Raw genomic sequence first — 12,065 nt, forward strand, 5'->3', positions numbered from 1 at the left:
ATGATGCAGGCGAAGGAGAAACAAATGATCTACAGGAGAATTTAACAGAAGGAGAATGGCCAGATGTGGAAAGTATTTCAATGTATGCTTCTTTGTACTTCAACTTCAACTACAAGTCAGAGGCACATATTGTACTTTTTACTCCACAAAATCTATCTGACAACTTCAGTTGAAGGTTTTATTTGCAAAAAAGAATAGCTTTTATCTGTTTTTACTAATGAACTCTTCACTTACTTTTCAAATTAAGATTTTAAAATACTACAGCTGCAAAGATTACTGTTAAATTAATCACCAACAATTTTAATAATAGATTTGAGTAAAAAATATTCTCTGATTCCTGCTTGTTAAATGTGAATATTGTTCTAGTTTCTTCTCTCCTCTGTGACAGTAAACTGAATATCTTTGAGTTGTGGACAAAACAAGACATTTGAGGACGTCTTCTTGGGCATTTTGGGAAACATTGATCCACATTTTTCACCACTTTCTGACATTTTATAGACCAAACAATTAACCCAAAGTCGAGAAAATAATCGACAGATTATTCAACAGTAAAAATAATCGTTAGTTGCAGCCCTATAAAATACATTATTCAGTGGTTTGCGACATAAAAAACAGTATCTATTTGGGGCTCCTTGTCATGTTTCACATCTTTCATTCAGTATTTGACAAAAAAAAAGAAGAAAAGACTAGAGAAAAAGTCCGTCAAAATAAAACAGATTGGGACGACCTGGTAGCTCACCTGGTAAACCGTGCGCCCCACGTACCAAGGCTCAGTCCTTACTGCAGCAGCCACGGTTCGGCCCTTTTCTGCTAGTCCTCTCTCTCTCTCTCTCTCTCTCTCTCTCTCTCTCTCTCTCTCCTACTTTCCTGTCTTAATCTTTCCTATCAAATAAAGGCAATAAAAGCCCAAAAAATGAATCTTTAAAATAAAACAAATATGTGTATCAGATGTATCTGGTGACCCTTTGTAGGGGGGTTGGGAGCCACTGGACTAAGTGTACATAAAATAGTTTTATTTTTTAAGATAATTTTCCGTTTCTTTCTTTTTGTGTTCACCAACTTACTGAAGGAATTATACGTCGGACTCCCCTGACTACTGAACATGCCAGAATGACAATAAATGCCACCTCGACCTTCCACAAAGTGAGACCACCTGTGTAAGCATCTTTAGTATTACCTGTAGGATTATTCATTGCCACATGATGGAGCCAAAGTAGCATTATTGTGTTGCAGACTGGTTGAATGTTTTCTGTTGCACTGCTGGGCCAAGATATGCCAGACTGGTGGAGTACCAAAACTACAATGTAATCAGGTGTCCTGCATTCAAAATCTTACTCAAGTATAAAAAGTAAAATAACTCTCCCCTGTGACTGACAGTATATATTACATTATTAGAAAATACTAATCAGTGTGCAGCTGCCTGCTCTACGTGGAGCTAATTTTAACTACTGTTTGCTAGTTTAGTCCAGTCCCAACCTTGAAGTTGCTTTTTTGTTGAAAATGATATTTTAACTCTTTGGGCCTCAAACTGTTATTTAAATTAATAAAACCATCAAGAGGTCAGGGATGGACATTTCCCATTGGGGAAACTCCAAAGCTGTGTACTCTCAGTACAGTGGGGGTGGAGCTTCATTATGGGGCCCATTGCTACCAAGTCATCTTAAAATTGTAACCGTTTAAAAAAAACGGTAAAATATCTGATGAATGCACATTATGTGTTACTTGTTGCAGAGCCAAGTAAGCCTATATGTCAAATAAAACACAAGGAAAAGCAAATTTTTTTGACAAATTTGTATTGACGAACAAAGAAAACAGTTTGCCAGTCAAGTAAAAATGTTTCAGCACCACGGACAGCGACAGCTGATTGACAGCGATGGTGCTGAACACTATATAACTGACATGGCACTATTATATATATGTTTGATAAGAAGAGCTGGATTATCATAATGTGACATAATATGCAGTAATTAGCTTCTTTCAGCTAATAATCTGCAATGTGTCACTTGGCGAGGGCCCCATTCTCGTCAAGTGACGCAAGATCGGCGGCGTTTGAGGGGCCCCTAATTGGCACAGGGCCCTGGGGCGGCTGCACCCACGCACCCAAGCACCCACGCTATCTCCGCTACTGGCTGTGGCCCAAACTGTCCCATTTACTTCATAGTGCACTAAACATGTACTGCCCTAGACATGAAACGTAACAAGGAGACCTGAGTCGACTCACACATTTTAATCTGATAAGTAACTAGAAGGGCACTCGGAGAGCACAGACCTCCACCAAGGCAAAGCCCCATCTCACAATGTTAACAAAATAAAAAAAATAAAAAACAATTGTCTATCTGCCCGGTGATGCGGATCCGCTCCAAAGTGTTATTGGTTCTTGCTTGGTCCATGCTACACTCCTCCACCAAGTTTCATGAAAATGGGGCCAGTAGTTTTTCCGTAATCCTGCTAACAGACAGACAAACCGACCTGAAAACATAACCTCCTTGGGGGAGGTAACTATAGCTGCCAAATAAATAGGCTATAGTCCATTAAAAGGTATGTTTTCCTTCTGAAATATAGTGAAATAGAAGTATAAAGCAACATCAAATGAAAAAACTCAAGTGAAGTACAAGTACCTCCAAACTGCACTCGTACTAGGGGTGGGGAAAAAAAATCGATACAGCATAGTATCGCGATATTTTCTGTGGCAATACTGTATCGATACACAGACGCCAAGTATCGATCTATTATTATATATGTGTTGGTCAGTTTGTCTGCTTGACAATCCCATTTTGCAGCAATAAAGTTGAAGTGAGATGAACAAACAGAGAAATGTATCTTTTTAGATAAAACAAGATGTTGACAAAGTTTCCTTTTGGGGACATCATTTGGAATTGGGAAAAATTTGAAGTTGGAAAAAAGGTGATCAATTGCAGAATATTGCAAAATGTTTAAAATCGCAATAATATCGTATTGTGATGATATTGTATCGTGATGATATCGTATCGCAATGATATCGTATCGTGATGATATTGTATCGTGAGACCTCTGGTGATTCCCACCCCTAACTCGGACAGTACTTTATTCAGGCAACCACAACAACCTAATAAGTCACTTCCTAAATTAACAAAAACATCAGTAAATGAACAGTTTAAACAGTTATTCCCTAAAACGCTAACATCATTTTCCCAATACTGAAGCCTTAGGCAAGCCTGCAAAACTATTTTAAATCTGACTTTATCTTCTCCTCTCACAGACTATTTCTAGACAACACACTTATGAATACTGACTCAAACTGACGGCAAGTTATTGACCATCATTTCTTTCCACACTTAGTCTACCTTTTGTGAACTCAAGCTGGACTACAGTGCCTTTCTTGCTTATGACCCAACTCCCAGAGCAGTCATTTGTTTTCAGAGCCACTTCAGCCTCCCCCACTCCCCATTTTCTCAAGCCTGTCTTCCTCTTTTTCCTTTCGCCTCTTAATAGAGCATCAGATTCCTCGCGTGAGAATGTCGTATCGGGTCCGGTTGATTGTGATATTGGGTTACTTTATTTTTCCTTAATCTTTAATCCCTCATTCAGACAGACCAGTCAGCCTTTTCTTCAGGGGCAGCTTGGATTTCAGAGCTGGACTAAGTTAAAAAAAACAACAGCAGCTAAAATACAGGTTGTTTGCGTATATTCCAAAAAGTAAAATAATGGTTTAGCACTGCATGAGGTGACTGCTCACTTGAACAGGACTCTGGCGATGTTTGTTCAGGGAGAAAGCCTCTAAGCACAACACAAAGAGTAACCTGAGGAGATGAAAGAGGATGCATTAACCTCTTTGTTTCCAAAAGAAAGGTTATATTAAATGACTATGTCTTACGAGAGGAATGAAATGACGTCTATGGTTAATTATCTTCAATTAGAAGAGTGATCAATAATTATTAAGTACAGTATTTGTATAGTTATCCACGCTGTAGGGACATCCATGACTAAATAAGCCATCAACATCACAAAACAAATTAATTTAACTTTTACGCACCTATCTGCAGCATGTGGTTATTGTGATTGCTCTGAAGTCTTTATGATCATTTACGGGCCGTCAGTTACTCAAAAGGTGGAAAGAGTGCTAGAATATCCTACTCAAATTGAAGTACACCGAAGTCACTTCACTCTAAATAAATGACTTGCATTTAAACTAACTATGTACTTAATGAGATCTTGTTAAAAAGGGGAACTCTACCTATTCAACACTTGAAAATGGGGCTGCACAATATATCATTTTATCAACTGCCTAGATAAACATATCGCGAAAGGCTGCAACATTTCACGAAAGACGCTCTGATTTTTTTGTGTTAGTTAAAAAGGAACTATCTGTGGAAAACGGCACTTTAAAATGTAACTGTCACTTAGGGCTAGGGTTGGGCATCGAGAACCGATTCCTACTTGGAATCGTTTCAAAAATTACGATTCCCGTGGAATCGTTTCTTTATTGGAATCGTTTGGAGGATTTGGTTTCAAATCTGATCATCACTTCCCAATTTAATATGCCCAAGTTTTGGTTTCCGAAGCGACCAGGCGCTTGTGTTGCAGCCTTGGAGCACAGTAAGCAGCGCTCTAGTGGGGCTTTGTTTTACGTTGAAAAAGCTGTAAAACTGCAAACCTCCACTGAATCAAAATAAAACTTTCCTCTTATTTATGAAAATAGGCATGTGACCCGTTTCAACTCCACCCCTCAAAGAACCAGAATCGAGAATCGATAAGAACCGGAATCAGAAGGAAGAATTGGAATCAGAATCGTTAAAATCCAAACGATGTCCAACCCTAGTTAGGGCTGCCTTTTATATTAAATTCAATGTTCAGTTTGTTCAGTAAAAGAAAGTTGGAGATGATTTCCTTTCATTTGTTTTAAATTCAACAAGCAGTTTGTTGTATTTTAGCAGAAGACTGAAAGCAGCAGAAAGGCAGAACTGAGAACACTTTTAATATCGGTTTATTGGGGCGCCCTGGTAGCTCACCTGGTTGAGCATGTGCCCCATGTACAAAGGCTCAGTCCTTACCGTGGCCCTTTGCTGCACGTCATTCCCCCTCTCTCTCCCCTTTCCCGTCTTCGGCTGTCCTGTCAATTAAAGGCCTAAAATGCCCCCAAAAAAATCATTACAAAAGAAAAATCTGTTTATTTATCGCAAGTTATATCGTTATCGCAATATTCAAGGTTATTGCATATCGCATATTTCCCTCATATCGTGCAGCCTTACTTGAAAATCAGTTTATTCGTTGTTCATTCGACCACTCAGCCTGTAAACAAAAGGTGTATAATGTCTTCTGTGGCCCTGAAGGGAGCTAAAAGGAATACTCCACCTATTCATGGTACTACTAGGGGTGCAAGATATATCGACTCAATATCATTATCGCAATATATCGAAAGTGTTGTAATAAGTATGCAATATTTTGTTTATATTGTGGAGAGCTGCGTCCCGTCCGTTGGCTGTGTGGCTTAGTTGTGTTTGATTTAGAGCTTGAAACGCTATAATGATCATGTTTCACTGGCCAGTGCTACTTGCACATGTTAGTGCACGTCAGCGCACGGGTCCACTACGTGACAAACCCTGTGGAGCGTACCACGTGTGTCCATATTTCAACAGAGTGACGGTGTAAGTGAAGAAATAGATAGAGACAACAAAACAGAATGAATCAGAGAAGAGAAAGAAAAGGTGTGTCCTGTTCTCTTTATTTATTTTATACTGTCCAACCAGTAAAACATGTCCTGTTCTCTTTATTTTATACAGTGGGTACGGAAAGTCTTCAGACCCCTTTCAATTTTTCACTCTGTTTCATTGCAGCCATTTGCTAAAATCAAAAAAGGTCATTTTATTTCTCATTAATGTACACTCAGCACCCCATCTTGACAGAAAAAAACAGAAATGTAGAAATTTTTGCAAATTTATTAAAAAAGAAAAACTGAAATATCACATGGTCATAAGTATTCAGACCCTTTGCTGTGACACTCATATTTAACTCACATGCTGTCCATTTCTTCTGATCCTCCTTGAGATGGTTCTACTCCTTCATTGGAGTCCTGCTGTGTTTAATTAAACTGATAGGACTTGATTAGGAAAGGCACACACCTGTCTATAAAAGACCTTACAGCTCACAGTGCATGTCAGAGCAAATGAGAATCATGAGGTCGAAGGAACTGCCCAAGGAGCTCAGAGACAGAATTGTGGCAAGGCACAGATCTGGCCAAGGTTACAAAAGAATGTCTGCAGCACTCAAGGTTCCTAAGAGCACAGTGGCCTCCATAATCCTTAAATGGAAGAAGTTTGGGACGACCAGAACTCTTCCTAGACCTGGCCGTCCAGCCAAACTGAGCAATCGTGGGAGAAGAGCCTTGGTGAGAGAGGTAAAGAAGAACCCAAAGATCACTGTGGCTGAGCTCCAGAGATGCAGTAGGGAGATGGGAGAAAGTTCCACAAAGTCAACTATCACTGCAGCCCTCCACCAGTCGGGGCTTTATGGCAGAGTGGCCCGACGGAAGCCTCTCCTCAGTGCAAGACATATGAAAGCCCACATAGAGTTTGCCAAAAAACACATGAAGGACTCCCAGACTATGAGAAATAAGATTCTCTGGTCTGATGAGACCAAGATTGAACTTTTTGGCGTTAATTCTAAGCGGTATGTGTGGAGAAAACCAGGCACTGCTCATCACCTGCCCAATACAATCCCAACAGTGAAACATGGTGGTGGCAGCATCATGCTATTTTTCAGCTGCAGGGACAGGACGACTGGTTGCAATTGAAGGAAAGATGAATGCGGCCAAGTAAAGAGATATCCTGAAAGAAAACCTCATCCAGAGTGCTCAGTACCTCAGACTGGGCCGAAGGTTCACCTTCCAACAAGACAATGACCCTACACACAGCTAAAATAACAAAGGAGTGGCTTCGGAACAACTCTGTGACCATTCTTGACTGGCCCAGCCAGAGCCCTGACCTAAACCCAATTGAGCATCTCTGGAGAGACCTGAAAATGGCTGTCCACCAACGTTCACCATCCAACCTGACGGAACTGGAGAGGATCTGCAAGGAAGAATGGCAGAGGATCCCCAAATCCAGGTGTGTTGTTGCATCATTCCCAAGAAGACTCATGGCTGTACTAGCTCAAAAGGGTGCTTCTACTCAATACTGAGCAAAGGGTCTGAATACTTATGACCATGTGATATTTCAGTTTTTCTTTTTTAATAATTTTGCAAAAATTTCTACATTTGTTTTTTTTCTGTCAAGATGGGGTGCTGAGTGTACATTAATGAGAAATAAAATGAACTTTTTTTGATTTTAGCAAATGGCTGCAATGAAACAAAGAATGGAAAATTTAAAAGGGGTCTGAATACTTTCCGTACCCACCGTCCGTTTCGGAGCGACAGAGGGAAAATATTTCAGTCGACACATTAAGTGAAACCGAAAAAGGAACCAAAATTTGCCTACCAGTTGCGTAGGAACCGGTTCCATAGTGGAACCGGGTTTCGGTGCCCAACCCTACTTATAAATAATATTTAAATGATTTAACCACGCAATAGCCCGAGCCACGCAACAACATAAGGCTACGGTCAACAAATCAAAGAATACATGTATTAACAGTTGACAACTTATCGATTAATCTTTGCAGCTCTGCAAGTGAAATCATTACGCTTCCATACTAATCTTTTTCTTCGCACTGTGCAAAAATAAAATAGCATCAACTGTGCCAGGATTCAGGCGGTTCCGCCTTGCCTCCATGATGCGCCCTGCTGCGCTGAACGAGCGTTCGCTCGCAGCACTTGTTGCAGGAATGCACAAGATTCTCCTCGCCAGGCGCCGCAGCCGCGGGAGGGAGCGGTCCTGCTTCTCCCAGAAAGAGAGTAAACTGTCCTCCGATGACTCCTCGCATGCAAAGTTTGTGGAGCAGTACTCCTCCACTTCATCCACGAAGTGTGTCTCATCTTCCCATTCTGAGAAATCGACCTGCTGCTTTTTGGCTCGTCCGCAGTCACGTCCGCCTACAACAGGAGAGGTTAGGCTCGTTAACACGCACAGACGCACACAGCTGGTATCAGGGTCACAGTTTTTCATTTGGGGTTTTCAATTCAGTTTAGTTTCAATTTGTTTCCAAGTGGGTTTGCTCATTTCAGTTTTGTTTTTACAGTTTTTATCCGTTTGATTTATTTTTGTGTCGTCATCAATCAGGTGCTCCTTTGTAACCGCTGCAATCAGACTGTACAACAGCAGTGTGAACCACGGACTAAAACACACACACACATTTCTCCACCTGAACCACCAAGTTTTTTTTCAAATCTCAGTTCAGTTCAACCTCGCACACAGTAGCAGCTCATTCTGTTAAAAAAAAAAAACAAAAAAAAACGTAGATTTAACTTGAAATTGTGAATTTATGTGTATACATGCGAGTATGTGTGTAGGTGTGCGTATGTATATTAGATCAATCAAATAATCGATGCAACGAATCGTGGACATGGACGATGCTGCATCGATGATCGGCCGGGCCATAATCGATTATTTCTGTTTACAATTGAATGTAGGCCTAACAGCCTTTCTGTTTACATATTCTGGTATGTTGTGCACATTCACGAAGTGCCGTGTGCTCAGCGCTGTAGTTTTATGTATCCAATTTATTTAGTATTAGAGCACTGCAGAATGTTTTGTTTTTTAAGCTTGAAAAGCTATGAATTAAATATCCGAGATGGCTTTAATAGAAAAGATTATTTGACGCATCGTGATATCGAATCGAAGACATAACCGTAATCGAAAGATTAGTGAAGATTCACACCTCTAATGTATAGTGTATATATATATATGTATAGTGTATATATATATATATATATAATATGCATATGTGTATGTATGTATATGCATGTGTGTATGTATGGGCTAAATGTTGTAGTCTCTTAATACTGCAATATGTATTATACATGGATTTGTTTTCAATAAGGAGTCGGTGGGGCGGGTAGGGTGGGGGCGAGACGGGATGAGGGAGCGCTCTAGCGAGTGTGAAGGTACATGTGCTGTATTGTCTTTGTCTTATGTCTCGGGGACCCCCTCGAAAACGAGATGCTTCATCTCAAGGGGTTATCCTCCTGACAACAACACATTTCAAATTGTGAATCGTATTGAATCGTGAGTTGATTTTTTTAGTATAGCTTTTTTTATACATCTAGGTTTAGTTTAACCTTGCACACAGTAGTATTAAGTCATCGGCGGCTTAATGCATGATAAAGTGTAAAATGAATTGTTGGCCTAAATGTACCTTGTCCTGCTGCTGATGGTGCATTGGTGACTGAGGGGCCTTCTTCTGCTGCGTTCTGGGGGCCGCTGGGTTGTTCATTTAGGCCTAGAAGCGCCCGCACTTGCTTCATAACCTCCCATCTGTCCTCCGGAGTCAACATTTTTAGTGATTTAAATCTGGGACAGAGAAACGTGGCAACCTTGTGAGTGGGAGTTATGAGCATATTCTCCTCAAGCAGGCTGGACGCACGAGCACGGAGCACGACCATGTACGACGGATCTCCAAACTTGGGCTCGCAGTGTTTCCTGAGTTTGAGAAACCAAAGCAACACTGTGTGAATCACGGGGTGTTTCTCTCCTTCCAGCTCGTTAATGGCTAATTTGAAGAGGGTGAGGAATTCAATCAAGTGCATCAGCTGTTCTTCAAAAATGCCCTCCATCCGATGCAGCTGATCTTTGTCTTCCAGGAGCTTCCGGATGTCGCTGTACGTTTTCAGCACAGCTTCCAGCATGTTGACTTTGCTGTTCCAGCGAACTTCACATTCTTGGATCACAGTGTGCGTTAAACTCGCGACGGCTCCTGTTCTCTTAAGAAACGTCACGAGGCTTTTGCAGTTATCTAACAACGTCAGCACGTCTTTCATGCCTTCTGGTGCACTCTTCTCACTGAATGTTTGTCTCAGCACCGTGTTCAGTATGTGCGCAGAGCACGGGATCCAGTGGTAGGGCTGAAGTGCAGCCTTTATGTTAGGGCCCTGGTCACTGACAAAAACTACTTTCCCCCCTGGTATTCCATAATTTATCAACACAGTGGCTACTTGGTCACGGATATTTTCGCTGGTCTTCTTTAGATGACAGTCAAACTCCACTGTAGCCAGAATGTGACTCTCCAGGTGCCATTTCTCACTGATGTAGTGACATGTAAGCACTGTGTATGCCCTCTTGTTGAATTCATCCGTCGACATGGTAACAGCAATTCCCCCGTCTTCTATAACTTTGTGGATAACTTCAGATAGTTTCTCTTTCTCTACAGCAGCCCGTTGCTTTGCCCTGTCACACACAGTTTGCCGATGCGGTATGATGGCATTAGCGTCAACAGCACCGTATGTAGCGCCAATGTTTATTAGTGTTTGAGCCACCTGGACGAAACCTTTGCCGCTGACAATATCGAATGGTCGCATATCGAGGCAACACAGGTCCACGCAATCATCCACGAATTTAGATTTAACTTCACTTGGTACTTTTTTGCTCTCTCGACTGACGAAAGAGGTTATGGTGTTTGTCTGTCTTGGCTCGTCTCTTTTAGCGCCACATTGATGATGTACCATGTTAGAGGTGCCCGTTTTGTGGCTATCGTAAACATACAGCGCTTCGCAGGCGTTGCATATGACATACCCAGCACTCGAGTCGTCAGCGTTAAGTACTTCCAGAAATCGTTCCCACACGGAACTTCTCCGCCTTTTATTTTTCCTTGTTTTTAATTCTCCTTTTTTAATTTTCTCTCGGATCTCTTTCGCCTCCATTACATTCTTCATGTTGCTGTGTAGGACCCCGCGAAGAGTCTAGTCTCCTAATTCGTGCCTGACGGGAAATTACTCTTTAAAAAGCCCGATCCGCGGATTAACCGCGGATATAACTGCAATCCGCGCATCACTAATGAACAGTTTTAAGAAAACGATCAAAATCTAAATACAGCACAAACCAGATATATTGTACTCTTTGTATTACATATATTTTTGCTTGCTTGTAAAAAAAAAAAAAAAAAGAAGCACGGCGCCGACAATACCCACAACGCAACGCGGCAGTTTATCTGAAATAGTGCGTTCCATTTAAACTGGGAAATCGGAATTAAACCATAGGCTGTGCAAATTCAAATTCAATATTAAATGGGGCCGTGTTTACCTTGTTCATTAAAAGAGTCCATATGAACGCCCTCATCTTGTTGCATTTACGACTTCGTAAGTGACAATTTTGTGAAAGCTAATGTCATGAGTGTACACAACTTTACATTTCATAACGAACTCAGTTCCATTTGAAAGCACCTTTATGTTATCAGGCCCTACCCTTACTGAAAGTATTATTAACGTAACTGGCAAACTGCGTAAGTAAACTTAAAATACATTTAGGGTTAGGTTACATCTCGTTACTTATGCTGTGCGTCTTCATGTATAATAAAGTAGATTATTGCTGCGTTTGGCCTTTATTCATTTCAACGTTGCGTCGTGGCACGGTTCCGTTTGTATGTCGACGCTTGCGCAATAAACCAGTTAAATTCTGTAACCGCGTTCTGTGGGTACGATCTAGCATCTGTTGCTATGGTGCTAAACTAACGCTAACATTTTGTTTGTAACGTTCACGTTACCTGCTAATACGCACGTTTAGTGGTAGGTGTAAATAAATGATGGGCATTTGGATAAATGCAAAACCAGAAACAAACCAAAAATTTTTTTTTACATTTGGACATAATGCGCATACAGTTTAACACAGGTGGTTGTGATTGTCTGATTGAATACCTAGCTAGCTCTCCTGCTCTCCTGCTCAGTCCCTCGTTTCAATGCGCCGTCAGTTTCGGTAACGTTAGCTAGCTTAAGTTATGTTTGCCCAATTTTACGGCGTTGTTCTGCTGCTTTCGTGTATAGTTATCATCTCAGAAAGATGCTTGAAACTCTGAAATTCTTTTTCTTGATCTTAATTGTCCCATCCGCTCCGAATAATAACACAGAAAGCCAAAACAAAGGTCTTCTTTGACAAGCTAGCAGTTTTAACGTTAGCTATTTAAACTCAACTGTTACCAGCTGCAACACTAAAGTGATGAACACATTA

Source organism: Sander vitreus, chromosome 16 (assembly GCF_031162955.1).
Source record: "Sander vitreus isolate 19-12246 chromosome 16, sanVit1, whole genome shotgun sequence".
Lineage (NCBI taxonomy): Eukaryota > Metazoa > Chordata > Actinopteri > Perciformes > Percidae > Sander > Sander vitreus.